The sequence below is a fragment of the Lissotriton vulgaris genome, chromosome 1_1, assembly GCF_964263255.1.
Source record: "Lissotriton vulgaris chromosome 1_1, aLisVul1.2, whole genome shotgun sequence".
Lineage (NCBI taxonomy): Eukaryota > Metazoa > Chordata > Amphibia > Caudata > Salamandridae > Lissotriton > Lissotriton vulgaris.
The window spans coordinates 232,448,082-232,466,625 of NC_141685.1; the positions used below are offsets into that span (position 1 = coordinate 232,448,082).

An 18,544-nucleotide genomic window follows, 5' to 3' on the forward strand; every position below is an offset into this window, starting at 1 on the left:
TTTTAGTCTGCATAACATGAAAAAAGTAACCTCACTGCCTTCCACACTTTATTTGAAGTCCAATTGCCCATAACAGTGTTCAGTTCACTCCTAACTTATGCCTTACCTCCACTTATGGGATGTTTTACAGTTCAGGTTGGCCTGTTTACTACTCGAATATGAGTGATATTGTGGTGTGTTCATCTAGACTTATACCCTACCTAATCTTGAAGTTAAATTTCCCACCAATGAGAAACCAAGGGAGATACCATTTTTGATAGTTATTGCATGTCTAATGCAAGAATAATCACCAGATTATGAGAGTCCAGCAAAAATTACTCATTTTCGCCCAACGTGGGGCTCGAACCCACGACCCTGAGATTAAGAGTCTCATGCTCTACCGACTGAGCTAGCCGGGCTCCCACTTCAAGATGGTATGCAGACTAATCATTTTTTATGAAGGAAATCCATTCCTGGACAATTTTTGGGAGTTATTGCATGTCTAATGCAAGATTAATCTCCATAATTTGAGAGTCAATGCAATATTCAGGCAAAAATTACTCATTTTCGCCCAACGTGGGCCTCGAACCCACGACCATGAGATTAAGAGTCTCATGCTCTCCCGACTGAGCTAGCCGGGTTCCCTCCTTAAGACAGTATGCAGACCAATCCCTTTTTATGAAGAAAATCAAATCCTGGATATTCCTCTACTCTTGTTTTGCAAGGAAAGCCAGATTTTTACATCCTTCAGAGAACAGAGTGTCAAAAAAAATAAGAGAAAATGAAAATGGAAGTTGTGAGAACTTCATTTTAAGATTGCATAAGAATTCAAATTCCTCTCACATGCTAAAGAATACCTGAACCCTTTTGATTAAACCACTTTAGTTGTTATACTGAGACCATATTTGAAAGCCATCTGTGATTTTTCTGTTCTTACTCTGCAATGACCTTGGCAATGACAAGTTAAAAATAAAATGTATGCAAATTTTATAATGGAGAATGCAGGCATCGATCCCACTACCTCTCGCATGCTAATCGAGCGCTCTACCATTTGAGCTAATTCCCCTGTGTTTTTAATCTGCATAACATGAAAAAAGTAACCTCACTGCCTTCCACACTTTATTTGAAGACCAATTGCCCATAACAGTGTTCAGTTCACTCCTAACTTATGCCTTACCTCCACTTATGGGATGTTTTACAGTTCAGGTTGGCCTGTTTACTACTCGAATATGAGTGATATTGTGGTGTGTTCATCTAGACTTATACCCTACCTAATCTTGAAGTTAAATTTCCCACCAATGAGAAACCAAGGGAGATACCATTTTTGATAGTTATTGCATGTCTAATGCAAGAATAATCACCAGATTATGAGAGTCCAGCAAAAATTACTCATTTTCGCCCAACGTGGGGCTCGAACCCACGACCCTGAGATTAAGAGTCTCATGCTCTACCGACTGAGCTAGCCGGGCTCCCTCCTTAAGACAGTATGCAGACCAATCCCTTTTTGTGAAGAAAATCAAATCCTGGATATTCCTCTACTCTTGTTTTGCAAGGAAAGCCAGATTTATACATCCTTCAGAGGACAGAGTGTCAAAAAAAATAAGAGAAAATGAAAATGGAAGTTGTGAGAACTTCATTTTAAGATTGCATAAGAATTCAAATTCCTCTCGCTAAAGAATACCTGAACCCTTTTGATTAAACCACTTTAGTTGTTATAATGAGACCATATTTGAAAGCCATCTGTGATTTTTCTGTTCTTATTCTGCAATGACCTTGGAAATGACAAGTTAAAAATAAAATGTATGCAAATTTTATAATGGAGAATGCGGGAATCGATCCCGCTACCTCTCGCATGCTAAGCAAGCGCTCTACCATTTGAGCTAATTCCCCTGTGTTTTTAGTCTGCATAACATGAAAAAAGTAACCTCACTGCCTTCCACACTTTATTTGAAGTCCAATTGCCCATAACAGTGTTCAGTTCACTCCTAACTTATGCCTTACCTCCACTTATGGGATGTTTTACAGTTCAGGTTGGCCTGTTTACTACTCGAATATGAGTGATATTGTGGTGTGTTCATCTAGACTCATACCCTACCTAATCTTGAAGTTAAATTTCCCACCAATGAGAAACCAAGGGAGATACCATTTTTGATAGTTATTGCATGTCTAATGCAAGAATAATCACCAGATTATGAGAGTCCAGCAAAAATTACTCATTTTCGCCCAACGTGGGGCTCGAACCCACGACCCTGAGATTAAGAGTCCCATGCTCTACCGACTGAGCTAGCCGGGCTACCACTTCAAGATGGTATGCAGACTAATCATTTTTTATGAAGGAAATCCATTCCTGGACAATTTTTGGGAGTTATTGCATGTCTAATGCAAGATTAATCTCCATATTATGAGAGTCAATGCAATATTCAGGCAAAAATTACTCATTTTCGCCCAACGTGGGGCTCGAACCCACGACCATGAGATTAAGAGTCTCATGCTCTACCGACTGAGCTAGCCGGGCTCCCTCCTTAAGACAGTATGCAGACCAATCCCTTTTTGTGAAGAACATCAAATCCTGGATATTTCTCTACTCTTGTTTTGTAAGGAAAGCCAGATTTATACATCCTTCAGAGGACAGAGTGTCAAAAAAAAATAAGAGAAAATGAAAATGGAAGTTGTGAGAACTTCATTTTGAGATTGCATAAGAATTCAAATTCCTCTCACATGCTAAAGAATACCTGAACCCTTTTGATTAAACCACTTTAGTTGTTATAATGAGACCATATTTGAAAGCCATCTGTGATTTTTCTGTTCTTACTCTGCAATGACCTTGGAAATGACAAGTTAAAAATAAAATGTATGCAAATTTTATAATGGAGAATGCGGGAATCGATCCCGCTACCTCTCGCATGCTAAGCAAGCGCTCTACCATTTGAGCTAATTCCCCTGTGTTTTTAGTCTGCATAACATGAAAAAAGTAACCTCACTGCCTTCCACACTTTATTTGAAGTCCAATTGCCCATAACAGTGTTCAGTTCACTCCTAACTTATGCCTTACCTCCACTTATGGGATGTTTTACAGTTCAGGTTGGCCTGTTTACTACTCGAATATGAGTGATATTGTGGTGTGTTCATCTAGACTTATACCCTACCTAATCTTGAAGTTAAATTTCCCACCAATGAGAAACCAAGGGAGATACCATTTTTGATAGTTATTGCATGTCTAATGCAAGAATAATCACCAGATTATGAGAGTCCAGCAAAAATTACTCATTTTCGCCCAACGTGGGGCTCAAACCCACGACCCTGAGATTAAGAGTCCCATGCTCTACCGACTGAGCTAGCCGGGCTCCCACTGCAAGATGGTATGCAGACTAATCATTTTTTATGAAGGAAATCCATTCCTGGACAATTTTTGGGAGTTATTGCATGTCTAATGCAATATTAATCTCCATATTATGAGAGTCAATGCAATATTCAGGCAAAAATTACTCATTTTCGCCCAACGTGGGGCTCGAACCCACGACCATGAGATTAAGAGTCTCATGCTCTACCGACTGAGCTAGCCGGGCTCCCTCCTTAAGACAGTATGCAGACCAATCCCTTTTTGTGAAGAAAATCAAATCCTGGATATTCCTCTACTCTTGTTTCGCAAGGAAAGCCAGATTTATACATCCTTCAGAGGACAGAATGTCAAAAAAAATAAGAGAAAATGAAAACGGAAGTTGTGAGAACTTCATTTTGAGATTGCATAAGAATTCAAATTCCTCTCACATGCTAAAGAATACCTGAACCCTTTTGATTAAACCACTTTAGTTGTTATAATGAGACCATATTTGAAAGCCATCTGTGATTTTTCTGTTCTTACTCTGCAATGACCTTGGCAATGACAAGTTAAAAATAAAATGTATGCAAATTTTATAATGGAGAATGCGGGCATCGATCCCGCTACCTCTCGCATGCTAAGCGAGCACTCTACCATTTGAGCTAATTCCCCTGTGTGTTTAATTTGCATAACATGAAAAAAGTAACCTCACTGCCTTCCACACTTTATTTGAAGTCCAATTGCCCATAACAGTGTTCAGTTCACTCCTAACTTATGCCTTACCTCCACTTATGGGATGTTTTACAGTTCAGGTTGGCCTGTTTACTACTCGAATATGAGTGATATTGTGGTGTGTTCATCTAGACTCATACCCTACCTAATCTTGAAGTTAAATTTCCCACCAATGAGAAACCAAGGGAGATACCATTTTTGATAGTTATTGCATGTCTAATGCAAGAATAATCACCAGATTATGAGAGTCCAGCAAAAATTACTCATTTTCGCCCAACGTGGGGCGCGAACCCACGACCCTGAGATTAAGAGTCTCATGCTCTACCGACTGAGCTAGCCGGGCTCCCACTTCAAGATGGTATGCAGACTAATCATTTTTTATGAAGGAAATCCATTCCTGGACAATTTTTGGGAGTTATTGCAGGTCTAATGCAAGATTAATCTCCATATTATGAGAGTCAATGCAATATTCAGGCAAAAATTACTCGTTTTCGCCCAACGTGGGGCTTGAACCCACGACCCTGAGATTAAGAGTCTCATGCTCTACCGACTGAGCTAGCCGGGCTCCCTCCTTAACCCCATGGCTGCTAGGCGTTTTCCCGTCCTGCGCTGCAGATGATTGTATGCCATTATTTCATGACGAGCTGGCCTTGTCATCCGCGCACGGCAGGTAAGCGCCATGACGAGCCCAGCTCGTCATTAGCCTCGAAGGGGTTAAGACAGTATGCAGACCAATCCCTTTTTGTGAAGAAAATCAAATCCTGGATATTCCTCTACTCTTGTTTTGCAAGGAAAGCCAGATTTATACATCCTTCAGAGGACAGAATGTCAAAAAAAATAAGAGAAAATGAAAACGGAAGTTGTGAGAACTTCATTTTGAGATTGCATAAGAATTCAAATTCCTCTCACATGCTAAAGAATACCTGAACCCTTTTGATTAAACCACTTTAGTTGTTATAATGAGACCATATTTGAAAGCCATCTGTGATTTTTCTGTTCTTACTCTGCAATGACCTTGGCAATGACAAGTTAAAAATAAAATGTATGCAAATTTTATAATGGAGAATGCGGGCATCGATCCCGCTACCTCTCGCATGCTAAGCGAGCACTCTACCATTTGAGCTAATTCCCCTGTGTGTTTAATCTGCATAACATGAAAAAAGTAACCTCACTGCCTTCCACACTTTATTTGAAGTCCAATTGCCCATAACAGTGTTCAGTTCACTCCTAACTTATGCCTTACCTCCACTTATGGGATGTTTTACAGTTCAGGTTGGCCTGTTTACTACTCGAATATGAGTGATATTGTGGTGTGTTCATCTAGACTCATACCCTACCTAATCTTGAAGTTAAATTTCCCACCAATGAGAAACCAAGGGAGATACCATTTTTGATAGTTATTGCATGTCTAATGCAAGAATAATCACCAGATTATGAGAGTGCAGCAAAAATTACTTATTTTCGCCCAACGTGGGGCTCGAACCCACGACCCTGAGATTAAGAGTCTCATGCTCTACCGACTGAGCTAGCCGGGCTCCCACTTCAAGATGGTATGCAGACTAATCATTTTTTATGAAGGAATTCCATTCCTGGACGATTTTTGGGAGTTATTGCATGTCTAATGCAAGATTAATCTCCATATTATGAGAGTCAATGCAATATTCAGGCAGAAATTACTCGTTTTCGCCCAACGTGGGGCTCGAACCCACAACCCTGAGATTAAGAGTCTCATGCTCTACCGACTGAGCTAGCCGGGTTCCCTCCTTAAGACAGTATGCAGACCAATCCCTTTTTGTGAAGAACATCAAATCCTGGATATTCCTCTACTCTTGTTTTGTAAGGAAAGCCAGATTTATACATCCTTCAGAGGACAGAGTGTCAAAAAAAATAAGAGAAAATGAAAATGGAAGTTGTGAGAACTTCATTTTGAGATTGCATAAGAATTCAAATTCCTCTCACATGCTAAAGAATACCTGAACCCTTTTGATTAAACCACTTTAGTTGTTATAATGAGACCATATTTGAAAGCCATCTGTGATTTTTCTGTTCTTACTCTGCAATGACCTTGGCAATGACAAGTTAAAAATAAAATGTATGCAAATTTTATAATGGAGAATGCGGGCATCGATCCCGCTACCTCTCGCATGCTAAGCGAGCGCTCTACCATTTGAGCTAATTCCCCTGTGTTTTTAATCTGAATAACATGAAAAAAGTAACCTTACTGCCTTCCACACTTTATTTGAAGTCCAATTGCCCATAACAGTGTTCAGTTCACTCCTAACTTATGCCTTACCTCCACTTATGGGATGTTTTACAGTTCAGGTTGGCCTGTTTACTACTCGAATATGAGTGATATTGTGGTGTGTTCATCTAGACTCATACCCTACCTAATCTTGAAGTTAAATTTCCCACCAATGAGAAACCAAGGGAGATACCATTTTTGATAGTTATTGCATGTCTAATGCAAGAATAATCACCAGATTATGAGAGTCCAGCAAAAATTACTCATTTTCGCCCAACGTGGGGCTCGAACCCACGACCCTGAGATTAAGAGTCTCATGCTCTACCGACTGAGCTAGCCGGGCTCCCACTTCAAGATGGTATGCAGACTAATCATTTTTTATGAAGGAATTCCATTCCTGGACGATTTTTGGGAGTTATTGCATGTCTAATGCAAGATTAATCTCCATATTATGAGAGTCAATGCAATATTCAGGCAGAAATTACTCGTTTTCGCCCAACGTGGGGCTCGAACCCACAACCCTGAGATTAAGAGTCTCATGCTCTACCGACTGAGCTAGCCGGGTTCCCTCCTTAAGACAGTATGCAGACCAATCCCTTTTTGTGAAGAACATCAAATCCTGGATATTCCTCTACTCTTGTTTTGTAAGGAAAGCCAGATTTATACATCCTTCAGAGGACAGAGTGTCAAAAAAAATAAGAGAAAATGAAAATGGAAGTTGTGAGAACTTCATTTTGAGATTGCATAAGAATTCAAATTCCTCTCACATGCTAAAGAATACCTGAACCCTTTTGATTAAACCACTTTAGTTGTTATAATGAGACCATATTTGAAAGCCATCTGTGATTTTTCTGTTCTTACTCTGCAATGACCTTGGCAATGACAAGTTAAAAATAAAATGTATGCAAATTTTATAATGGAGAATGCGGGCATCGATCCCGCTACCTCTCGCATGCTAAGCGAGCGCTCTACCATTTGAGCTAATTCCCCTGTGTGTTTAATCTGCATAACATGAAAAAAGTAACCTCACTGCCTTCCACACTTTATTTGAAGTCCAATTGCCCATAACAGTGTTCAGTTCACTCCTAACTTATGCCTTACCTCCACTTATGGTATGTTTTACAGTTCAGGTTGGCCTGTTTACTACTCGAATATGAGTGATATTGTAGTGTGTTCATCTAGACTCATACCCTACCTAATCTTGAAGTTAAATTTCCCACCAATGAGAAACCAAGGGAGATACCATTTTTGATAGTTATTGCATGTCTAATGCAAGAATAATCACCAGATTATGAGAGTCCAGCAAAAATGACTCATTTTCGCCCAACGTGGGGATCGAACCCACGACCCTGAGATTAAGAGTCTCATGCTCTACCGACTGAGCTAGCCGGGTCCCACTTCAAGATGGTATGCAGAATAATCATTTTTTATGAAGGAAATCCATTCCTGGACAATTTTTGGGAGTTATTGCATGTCTAATGCAATATTAATCTCGATATTATGAGAGTCAATGCAATATTCAAGCAAAAATTACCCATTTTCGCCCAACGTGGGGCTTGAACCCACGACCCTGAGATTAAGAGTCTCATGCTCTACCGACTGAGCTAGCCGGGCTCCCTCCTTAAGACAGTATGCAGATCAATCCCTTTTTGTGAAGAAAATCAAATCCTGGATATTCCTCTACTCTTCTTTTGCAAGGAAAGCCAGATTTATACATCCTTCAGAGGACAGAATGTCCAAAAAAATAAGAGAAAATGAAAATGGAAGTTGTGAGAACTTCATTTTGAGATTGCATAAGAATTCAAATTCCTCTCACATGCTAAAGAATACCTGAACCCTTTTGATTAAACCACTTTAGTTGTTATAATGAGACCATATTTGAAAGCCATCTGTGATTTTTCTGTTCTTACTCTGCAATGACCTTGGCAATGACAAGTTAAAAATAAAATGTATGCAAATTTTATAATGGAGAATGCAGGCATCGATCCCGCTACCTCTCGCATGCTAAGCGAGCACTCTACCATTTGAGCTAATTCCCCTGTGTGTTTAATCTGCATAACATGAAAAAAGTAACCTCACTGCCTTCCACACTTTATTTGAAGTCCAATTGCCCATAACAGTGTTCAGTTCACTCCTAATTTATGCCTTACCTCCACTTATGGGATGTTTTACAGTTCAGGTTGGCCTGTTTACTACTCGAATATGAGTGATATTGTGGTGTGTTCATCTAGACTCATACCCTACCTAATCTTGAAGTTAAATTTCCCACCAATGAGAAACCAAGGGAGATACCATTTTTGATAGTTATTGCATGTCTAATGCAAGAATAATCACCAGATTATGAGAGTCCAGCAAAAATTACTCATTTTCGCCCAACGTGGGGCTCGAACCCACGACCCTGTGATTAAGAGTCTCATGCTCTACCGACTGAGCTAGCCAGGCTCCCACTTCAAGATGGTATGCAGACTAATCATTTTTTATGAAGGAAATCCATTCCTGGACAATTTTTGGGAGTTATTGCATGTCTAATGCAATATTAATCTCCATATTATGAGAGTCAATGCAATATTCAGGCAAAAATTACCCATTTTCGCCCAACGTGGGGCTCGAACCCATGACCATGAGATTAAGAGTCTCATGCTCTACCGACTGAGCTAGCCGGGTTCCCTCCTTAAGACAGTATGCAGACCAATCCCTTTTTGTGAAGAAAATCAAATCCTGGATATTCCTCTACTCTTGTTTTGCAAGGAAAGCCAGATTTATACATCCTTCAGAGGACAGAGTGTCAAAAAAAAATAAGAGAAAATGAAAATGGAAGTTGTGAGAACTTCATTTTGAGATTGCATAAAAATTCAAATTCCTCTCACATGCTAAAGAATACCTGAACCCTTTTGATTAAACCACTTTAGTTGTTATAATGAGACCATATTTGAAAGCCATCTGTGATTTTTCTGTTCTTACTCTGCAATGACCTTGGCAATGACAAGTTAAAAATAAAATGTATGCAAATTTTATAATGGAGAATGCGGGCATCGATCCCGCTACCTCTCGCATGCTAAGCGAGCGCTCTACCATTTGAGCTAATTCCCCTTTTTTTTTAATCTGCATAACATGAAAAAAGTAACCTCACTGCCTTCCACACTTTATTTGAAGTCCAATTGCCCATAACAGTGTTCAGTTCACTCCTAACTTATGCCTTACCTCCACTTATGGGATGTTTTACAGTTCAGGTTGGCCTGTTTACTACTCGAATATGAGTGATATTGTGGTGTGTTCATCTAGACTCATACCCTACCTAATCTTGAAGTTAAATTTCCCACCAATGAGAAACCAAGGGAGATACCATTTTTGATAGTTATTGCATGTCTAATGCAAGAATAATCACCAGATTATGAGAGTCCAGCAAAAATTACTCATTTTTGCCCAACGTGGGGCTCGAACCCACGACCCTGAGATTAAGAGTCTCATGCTCTACCGACTGAGCTAGCCGGGCTCCCACTTCAAGATGGTATGCAGACTAATCATTTTTTATGAAGGAAATCCATTCCTGGACAATTTTTGGGAGTTATTTCAGGTCTAATGCAAGATTAATCTCCATATTATGAGAGTCAATGCAATATTCAGGCAAAAATTACTCGTTTTCGCCCAACGTGGGGCTTGAACCCACGACCCTGAGATTAAGAGTCTCATGCTCTACCGACTGAGCTAGCCGGGTTCCCTCCTTAAGACAGTATGCAGACCAATCCCTTTTTGTGAAGAAAATCAAATCCTGGATATTCCTCTACTCTTGTTTTGCAAGGAAAGCCAGATTTATACATCCTTCAGAGGACAGAGTGTCAAAAAAAATAAGAGAAAATGAAAATGGAAGTTGTGAGAACTTCATTTTGAGATTGCATAAGAATTCAAATTCCTCTCACATGCTAAAGAATACCTGAACCCTTTTGATTAAACCACTTTAGTTGTTATAATGAGACCATATTTGAAAGCCATCTGTGATTTTTCTGTTCTTACTCTGCAATGACCTTGGCAATGACAAGTTAAAAATAAAATGTATGCAAATTTTATAATGGAGAATGCGGGCATCGATCCCGCTACCTCTCACATGCTAAGCGAGCGCTCCACCATTTGAGCTAATTCCCCTGTGTGTTTAATCTGCATAACATGAAAAAAGTAACCTCACTGCCTTCCACACTTTATTTGAAGTCCAATTGCCCATAACAGTGTTCAGTTCACTCCTAACTTATGCCTTACCTCCACTTATGGGATGTTTTACAGTTCAGGTTGGCCTGTTTACTACTCGAATATGAGTGATATTGTGGTGTGTTCATCTAGACTCATACCCTACCTAATCTTGAAGTTACATTTCCCACCAATGAGAAACCAAAGGAGATACCATTTTTGATAGTTATTGCATGTCTAATGCAAGAATAATCACCAGATTATGAGAGTCCAGCAAAAATTACTCATTTTCGCCCAACGTGGGGCTCGAACCCATGACCCTGTGATTAAGAGTCTCATGCTCTACCGACTGAGCTAGCCAGGCTCCCACTTCAAGATGGTAATATGCAGACTAATCATTTTTTATGAAGGAAATCCATTCCTGGACAATTTTTGGGAGTTATTGCATGTCTAATGCAATATTAATCTCCATATTATGAGAGTCAATGCAATATTCAGGCAAAAATTACTCATTTTCGCCCAACGTGGGGCTCGAACCCACGACCATGAGATTAAGAGTCTCATGCTCTACCGACTGAGCTAGCCAGGCTCCCACTTCAAGATGGTATGCAGACTAATCATTTTTTATGAAGGAAATCCATTCCTGGACAATTTTTGGGAGTTATTGCATGTCTAATGCAATATTAATCTCCATATTATGAGAGTCAATGCAATATTCAGGCAAAAATTACTCATTTTCGCCCAACGTGGGGCTCGAACCCACGACCATGAGATTAAGAGTCTCATGCTCTACCGACTGAGCTAGCCGGGTTCCCTCCTTAGGACAGTATGCAGACCAATCCCTTTTTGTGAAGAAAATCAAATCCTGGATATTCCTCTACTCTTGTTTTGCAAGGAAAGCCAGATTTATACATCCTTCAGAGGACAGAGTGTCAAAAAAAATAAGAGAAAATGAAAATGGAAGTTGTGAGAACTTCATTTTGAGATTGCATAAGAATTCAAATTCCTCTCACATGCTAAAGAATACCTGAACCCTTTTGATTAAACCACTTTAGTTGTTATAATGAGACCATATTTGAAAGCCATCTGTGATTTTTCTGTTCTTACTCTGCAATGACCTTGGCAATGACAAGTTAAAAATAAAATGTATGCAAATTTTATAATGGAGAATGCGGGCATCGATCCCGCTACCTCTCGCATGCTAAGCGAGCGCTCTACCATTTGAGCTAATTCCCCTGTGTTTTTAATCTGCATAACATGAAAAAAGTAACCTCACTGCCTTCCACACTTTATTTGAAGTCCAATTGCCCATAACAGTGTTCAGTTCACTCCTAACTTATGCCTTACCTCCACTTATGGGATGTTTTACAGTTCAGGTTGGCCTGTTTACTACTCGAATATGAGTGATATTGTGGTGTGTTCATCTAGACTCATACCCTACCTAATCTTGAAGTTAAATTTCCCACCAATGAGAAACCAAGGGAGATACCATTTTTGATAGTTATTGCATGTCTAATGCAAGAATAATCACCAGATTATGAGAGTCCAGCAAAAATTACTCATTTTCGCCCAACGTGGGGCTCGAACCCACGACCCTGTGATTAAGAGTCTCATGCTCTACCGACTGAGCTAGCCAGGCTCCCACTTCAAGATGGTATGCAGACTAATCATTTTTTATGAAGGAAATCCATTCCTGGACAATTTTTGGGAGTTATTGCATGTCTAATGCAATATTAATCTCCATATTATGAGAGTCAATGCAATATTCAGGCAAAAATTACCCATTTTCGCCCAACGTGGGGCTCGAACCCACGACCATGAGATTAAGAGTCTCATGCTCTACCGACTGAGCTAGCCGGGTTCCCTCCTTAAGACAGTATGCAGACCAATCCCTTTTTGTGAAGAAAATCAAATCCTGGATATTCCTCTACTCTTGTTTTGCAAGGAAAGCCAGATTTATACATCCTTCAGAGGACAGAGTGTCAAAAAAAAAATAAGAGAAAATGAAAATGGAAGTTGTGAGAACTTAATTTTGAGATTGCATAAGAATTCAAATTCCTCTCACATGCTAAAGAATACCTGAACCCTTTTGATTAAACCACTTTAGTTGTTATAATGAGACCATATTTGAAAGCCATCTGTGATTTTTCTGTTCTTACTCTGCAATGACCTTGGCAATGACAAGTTAAAAATAAAATGTATGCAAATTTTATAATGGAGAATGCGGGCATCGATCCCGCTACCTCTCGCATGCTAAGCGAGCGCTCTACCATTTGAGCTAATTCCCCTGTGTTTTTAATCTGCATAACATGAAAAAAGTAACCTCACTGCCTTCCACACTTTATTTGAAGTCCAATTGCCCATAACAGTGTTCAGTTCACTCCTAACTTATGCCTTACCTCCACTTATGGGATGTTTTACAGTTCAGGTTGGCCTGTTTACTACTCGAATATGAGTGATATTGTGGTGTGTTCATCTAGACTCATACCCTACCTAATCTTGAAGTTAAATTTCCCACCAATGAGAAACCAAGGGAGATACCATTTTTGATAGTTATTGCATGTCTAATGCATGAATAATCACCAGATTATGAGAGTCCAGCAAAAATCACTCATTTTCGCCCAACGTGGGGCTCGAACCCACGACCCTGAGATTAAGAGTCTCATGCTCTACCGACTGAGCTAGCCGGGCTCCCACTTCAAGATGGTATGCAGACTAATCATTTTTTATGAAGGAAATCCATTCCTGGACAATTTTTGGGAGTTATTTCAGGTCTAATGCAAGATTAATCTCCATATTATGAGAGTCAATGCAATATTCAGGCAAAAATTACTCGTTTTCGCCCAACGTGGGGCTTGAACCCACGACCCTGAGATTAAGAGTCTCATGCTCTACCGACTGAGCTAGCCGGGCTCCCTCCTTAAGACAGTATGCAGACCAATCCCTTTTTGTGAAGAAAATCAAATCCTGGATATTCCTCTACTCTTGTTTTGCAAGGAAAGCCAGTTTTATACATCCTTCAGAGGACAGAATGTCCAAAAAAATAAGAGAAAATGAAAATGGAAGTTGTGAGAACTTCATTTTGAGATTGCATAAGAATTCAAATTCCTCTCACATGCTAAAGAATACCTGAACCCTTTTGATTAAACCACTTTAGTTGTTATAATGAGACCATATTTGAAAGCCATCTGTGATTTTTCTGTTCTTACTCTGCAATGACCTTGGCAATGACAAGTTAAAAATAAAATGTATGCAAATTTTATAATGGAGAATGCAGGCATCGATCCCGCTACCTCTCGCATGCTAAGCGAGCACTCTACCATTTGAGCTAATTCCCCTGTGTGTTTAATCTGCATAACATGAAAAAAGTAACCTCACTGCCTTCCACACTTTATTTGAAGTCCAATTGCCCATAACAGTGTTCAGTTCACTCCTAACTTATGCCTTACCTCCACTTATGGGATGTTTTACAGTTCAGGTTGGCCTGTTTACTACTCGAATATGAGTGATATTGTGGTGTGTTCATCTAGACTCATACCCTACCTAATCTTGAAGTTAAATTTCCCACCAATGAGAAACCAAGGGAGATACCATTTTTGATAGTTATTGCATGTCTAATGCAAGAATAATCACCAGATTATGAGAGTCCATCATAAATTACTCATTTTCGCCCAACGTGGGGCTCGAACCCACGACCCTGTGATTAAGAGTCTCATGCTCTACCGACTGAGCTAGCCAGGCTCCCACTTCAAGATGGTATGCAGACTAATCATTTTTTATGAAGGAAATCCATTCCTGGACAATTTTTGGGAGTTATTGCATGTCTAATGCAATATTAATCTCCATATTATGAAAGTCAATGCAATATTCAGGCAAAAATTACCCATTTTCGCCCAACGTGGGGCTCGAACCCACGACCATGAGATTAAGAGTCTCATGCTCTACCGACTGAGCTAGCCGGGTTCCCTCCTTAAGACAGTATGCAGACCAATCCCTTTTTGTGAAGAAAATCAAATCCTGGATATTCCTCTACTCTTGTTTTGCAAGGAAAGCCAGATTTATACATCCTTCAGAGGACAGAGTGTCAAAAAAAATAAGAGAAAATGAAAATGGAAGTTGTGAGAACTTCATTTTGAGATTGCATAAGAATTCAAATTCCTCTCACATGCTAAAGAATACCTGAACCCTTTTGATTAAACCACTTTAGTTGTTATAATGAGACCATATTTGAAAGCCATCTGTGATTTTTCTGTTCTTACTCTGCAATGACCTTGGCAATGACAAGTTAAAAATAAAATGTATGCAAATTTTATAATGGAGAATGCAGGCATCGATCCCGCTACCTCTCGCATGCTAAGCGAGCACTCTACCATTTGAGCTAATTCCCCTGTGTGTTTAATCTGCATAACATGAAAAAAGTAACCTCACTGCCTTCCACACTTTATTTGAAGTCCAATTGCCCATAACAGTGTTCAGTTCACTCCTAACTTATGCCTTACCACCACTTATGGGATGTTTTACAGTTCAGGTTGGCCTGTTTACTACTCGAATATGAGTGATATTGTGGTGTGTTCATCTAGACTCATACCCTACCTAATCTTGAAGTTAAATTTCCCACCAATGAGAAACCAAGGGAGATACCATTTTTGATAGTTATTGCATGTCTAATGCAAGAATAATCACCAGATTATGAGAGTCCATCAAAAATTAATCATTTTCGCCCAACGTGGGGCTCGAACCCACGACCCTGTGATTAAGAGTCTCATGCTCTACCGACTGAGCTAGCCAGGCTCCCACTTCAAGATGGTATGCAGACTAATCATTTTTTATGAAGGAAATCCATTCCTGGACAATTTTTGGGAGTTATTGCATGTCTAATGCAATATTAATCTCCATATTATGAGAGTCAATGAAATATTCAGGCAAAAATTACCCATTTTCGCCCAACGTGGGGCTCGAACCCACGACCATGAGATTAAGAGTCTCATGCTCTACCGACTGAGCTAGCCGGGTTCCCTCCTTAAGACAGTATGCAGACCAATCCCTTTTTGTGAAGAAAATCAAATCCTGGATATTCCTCTACTCTTGTTTTGCAAGGAAAGCCAGATTTATACATCCTTCAGAGGACAGAGTGTCAAAAAAAATAAGAGAAAATGAAAATGGAAGTTGTGAGAACTTCATTTTGAGATTGCATAAGAATTCAAATTCCTCTCACATGCTAAAGAATACCTGAACCCTTTTGATTAAACCACTTTAGTTGTTATAATGAGACCATATTTGAAAGCCATCTGTGATTTTTCTGTTCTTACTCTGCAATGACCTTGGCAATGACAAGTTAAAAATAAAATGTATGCAAATTTTATAATGGAGAATGCGGGCATCGATCCCGCTACCTCTCGCATGATAAGCGAGCGCTCTACCATTTGAGCTAATTCCCCTGTGTTTTTAATCTGCATAACATGAAAAAAGTAACCTCACTGCCTTCCACACTTTATTTGAAGTCCAATTGCCCTTAACAGTGTTCAGTTCACTCCTAACTTATGCCTTACCTCCACTTATGGGATGTTTTACAGTTCAGGTTGGCCTGTTTACTACTCGAATGTGAGTGATATTGTGGTGTGTTCATCTAGACTCATACCCTACCTAATCTTGAAGTTAAATTTCCCACCAATGAGAAACCAAGGGAGATACCATTTTTGATAGTTATTGCATGTCTAATGCAAGAATAATCACCAGATTATGAGAGTCCAGCAAAAATTACTCATTTCCGCCCAACGTGGGGCTCGAACCCACGACCCTGAGATTAAGAGTCTCATGCTCTACCGACTGAGCTAGCCGGGCTCCCACTTCAAGATGGTATGCAGACTAATCATTTTTTATGAAGGAAATCCATTCCTGGACAATTTTTGGGAGTTATTGCAGGTCTAATGCAAGATTAATCTCCATATTATGAGAGTCAATGCAATATTCAGGCAAAAATTACTCGTTTTCGCCCAACGTGGGGCTTGAACCCACGACCCTGAGATTAAGAGTCTCATGCTCTACCGACTGAGCTAGCCGGGCTCCCTCCTTAAGACAGTATGCAGACCAATCCCTTTTTGTGAAGAAAATCAAATCCTGGATATTCCTCTACTCTTCTTTTGCAAGGAAAGCCAGATTTATACATCCTTCAGAGGACAGAATGTCCAAAAAAATAAGAGAAAATGAAAATGGAAGTTGTGAGAACTTCATTTTGAGATTGCATAAGAATTCAAATTCCTCTCACATGCTAAAGAATACCTGAACCCTTTTGATTAAACCACTTTAGTTGTTATAATTAGACCATATTTGAAAGCCATCTGTGATTTTTCTGTTCTTACTCTGCAATGACCTTGGCAATGACAAGTTAAAAATAAAATGTATGCAAATTTTATAATGGAGAATGCAGGCATCGATCCCGCTACCTCTCGCATGCTAAGCGAGCACTCTACCATTTGAGCTAATTCCCCTGTGTGTTTAATCTGCATAACATGAAAAAAGTAACCTCACTGCCTTCCACACTTTATTTGAAGTCCAATTGCCCATAACAGTGTTCAGTTCACTCCTAACTTATGCCTTACCTCCACTTATGGGATGTTTTACAGTTCAGGTTGGCCTGTTTACTACTCGAATATGAGTGATATTGTGGTGTGTTCATCTAGACTCATACCCTACCTAATCTTGAAGTTAAATTTCCCACCAATGAGAAACCAAGGGAGATACCATTTTTGATAGTTATTGCATGTCTAATGCAAGAATAATCACCAGATTATGAGAGTCCAGCAAAAATTACTCATTTTTGCCCAACGTGGGGCTCGAACCCACGACCCTGTGATTAAGAGTCTCATGCTCTACCGACTGAGCTAGCCAGGCTCCCACTTCAAGATGGTATGCAGACTAATCATTTTTTATGAAGGAAATCCATTCCTGGACAATTTTTGGGAGTTATTGCATGTCTAATGCAATATTAATCTCCATATTATGAGAGTCAATGCAATATTCAGGCAAAAATTACCCATTTTCGCCCAATGTGGGGCTCGAACCCATGACCATGAGATTAAGAGTCTCATGCTCTACCGACTGAGCTAGCCGGGTTCCCTCCTTAAGACAGTATGCAGACCAATCCCTTTTTGTGAAGAAAATCAAATCCTGGATATTCCTCTACTCTTGTTTTGCAAGGAAAGCCAGATTTATACATCCTTCAGAGGACAGAGTGTCAAAAAAAAATAAGAGAAAATGAAAATGGAAGTTGTGAGAACTTCATTTTGAGATTGCATAAGAATTCAAATTCCTCTCACATGCTAAAGAATACCTGAACCCTTTTGATTAAACCACTTTAGTTGTTATAATGAGACCATATTTGAAAGCCATCTGTGATTTTTCTGTTCTTACTCTGCAATGACCTTGGCAATGACAAGTTAAAAATAAAATGTATGCAAATTTTATAATGGAGAATGCAGGCATCGATCCCGCTACCTCTCGCATGCTAAGCGAGCACTCTACCATTTGAGCTAATTCCCCTGTGTGTTTAATCTGCATAACATGAAAAAAGTAACCTCACTGCCTTCCACACTTTATTTGAAGTCCAATTGCCCATAACAGTGTTCAGTTCACTCCTAACTTATGCCTTACCTCCACTTATGGGATGTTTTACAGTTCAGGTTGGCCTGTTTACTACTCGAATATGAGTGATATTGTGGTGTGTTCATCTAGACTCATACCCTACCTAATCTTGAAGTTAAATTTCCCACCAATGAGAAACCAAGGGAGATACCATTTTTGATAGTTATTGCATGTCTAATGCAAGAATAATCACCAGATTATGAGAGTCCAGCAAAAATTACTCATTTTCGCCCAACGTTGGGCTCGAACCCACGACCCTGTGATTAAGAGTCTCATGCTCTACCGACTGAGCTAGCCAGGCTCCCACTTCAAGATGGTATGCAGACTAATCATTTTTTATGAAGGAAATCCATTCCTGGACAATTTTGGGGAGTTATTGCATGTCTAATGCAATATTAATCTCCATATTATGAGAGTCAATGCAATATTCAGGCAAAAATTACCCATTTTCG

The 18,544-nt window shown here is 39.6% G+C and overlaps 18 non-coding genes across 18 annotated transcripts; all 18 read right to left on the minus strand.

Moving 5' to 3' along the window:
• Positions 1 to 325: 325 nt before the first annotated feature.
• Positions 326 to 398, minus strand: TRNAK-CUU (transfer RNA lysine (anticodon CUU)). Its single transcript has one exon. It is a non-coding gene; the product is annotated as a tRNA-Lys (tRNA).
• Positions 399 to 1,375: 977 nt separating this feature from the next.
• Positions 1,376 to 1,448, minus strand: TRNAK-CUU (transfer RNA lysine (anticodon CUU)). The gene has a single exon. It is a non-coding gene; the product is annotated as a tRNA-Lys (tRNA).
• A 348-nt stretch (positions 1,449 to 1,796) lies between these two features.
• On the minus strand, positions 1,797 to 1,869 carry TRNAA-AGC (transfer RNA alanine (anticodon AGC)). The gene has a single exon. It is a non-coding gene; the product is annotated as a tRNA-Ala (tRNA).
• A 552-nt stretch (positions 1,870 to 2,421) lies between these two features.
• Positions 2,422 to 2,494, minus strand: TRNAK-CUU (transfer RNA lysine (anticodon CUU)). The gene has a single exon. It is a non-coding gene; the product is annotated as a tRNA-Lys (tRNA).
• A 353-nt stretch (positions 2,495 to 2,847) lies between these two features.
• On the minus strand, positions 2,848 to 2,920 carry TRNAA-AGC (transfer RNA alanine (anticodon AGC)). Its single transcript has one exon. It is a non-coding gene; the product is annotated as a tRNA-Ala (tRNA).
• Positions 2,921 to 3,472: 552 nt separating this feature from the next.
• Positions 3,473 to 3,545, minus strand: TRNAK-CUU (transfer RNA lysine (anticodon CUU)). Its single transcript has one exon. It is a non-coding gene; the product is annotated as a tRNA-Lys (tRNA).
• A 1,947-nt stretch (positions 3,546 to 5,492) lies between these two features.
• On the minus strand, positions 5,493 to 5,565 carry TRNAK-CUU (transfer RNA lysine (anticodon CUU)). The gene has a single exon. It is a non-coding gene; the product is annotated as a tRNA-Lys (tRNA).
• Positions 5,566 to 6,139: 574 nt separating this feature from the next.
• Positions 6,140 to 6,212, minus strand: TRNAA-AGC (transfer RNA alanine (anticodon AGC)). Its single transcript has one exon. It is a non-coding gene; the product is annotated as a tRNA-Ala (tRNA).
• Positions 6,213 to 6,542: 330 nt separating this feature from the next.
• On the minus strand, positions 6,543 to 6,615 carry TRNAK-CUU (transfer RNA lysine (anticodon CUU)). Its single transcript has one exon. It is a non-coding gene; the product is annotated as a tRNA-Lys (tRNA).
• Positions 6,616 to 7,189: 574 nt separating this feature from the next.
• TRNAA-AGC (transfer RNA alanine (anticodon AGC)) lies at positions 7,190 to 7,262 on the minus strand. Its single transcript has one exon. It is a non-coding gene; the product is annotated as a tRNA-Ala (tRNA).
• A 2,027-nt stretch (positions 7,263 to 9,289) lies between these two features.
• TRNAA-AGC (transfer RNA alanine (anticodon AGC)) lies at positions 9,290 to 9,362 on the minus strand. The gene has a single exon. It is a non-coding gene; the product is annotated as a tRNA-Ala (tRNA).
• A 330-nt stretch (positions 9,363 to 9,692) lies between these two features.
• Positions 9,693 to 9,765, minus strand: TRNAK-CUU (transfer RNA lysine (anticodon CUU)). Its single transcript has one exon. It is a non-coding gene; the product is annotated as a tRNA-Lys (tRNA).
• A 1,202-nt stretch (positions 9,766 to 10,967) lies between these two features.
• On the minus strand, positions 10,968 to 11,040 carry TRNAK-CUU (transfer RNA lysine (anticodon CUU)). Its single transcript has one exon. It is a non-coding gene; the product is annotated as a tRNA-Lys (tRNA).
• Positions 11,041 to 11,614: 574 nt separating this feature from the next.
• On the minus strand, positions 11,615 to 11,687 carry TRNAA-AGC (transfer RNA alanine (anticodon AGC)). Its single transcript has one exon. It is a non-coding gene; the product is annotated as a tRNA-Ala (tRNA).
• A 979-nt stretch (positions 11,688 to 12,666) lies between these two features.
• TRNAA-AGC (transfer RNA alanine (anticodon AGC)) lies at positions 12,667 to 12,739 on the minus strand. The gene has a single exon. It is a non-coding gene; the product is annotated as a tRNA-Ala (tRNA).
• A 330-nt stretch (positions 12,740 to 13,069) lies between these two features.
• On the minus strand, positions 13,070 to 13,142 carry TRNAK-CUU (transfer RNA lysine (anticodon CUU)). Its single transcript has one exon. It is a non-coding gene; the product is annotated as a tRNA-Lys (tRNA).
• A 2,674-nt stretch (positions 13,143 to 15,816) lies between these two features.
• TRNAD-AUC (transfer RNA aspartic acid (anticodon AUC)) lies at positions 15,817 to 15,889 on the minus strand. Its single transcript has one exon. It is a non-coding gene; the product is annotated as a tRNA-Asp (tRNA).
• A 330-nt stretch (positions 15,890 to 16,219) lies between these two features.
• On the minus strand, positions 16,220 to 16,292 carry TRNAK-CUU (transfer RNA lysine (anticodon CUU)). Its single transcript has one exon. It is a non-coding gene; the product is annotated as a tRNA-Lys (tRNA).
• Between the last annotated feature and the right edge of the window lie 2,252 nt (positions 16,293 to 18,544).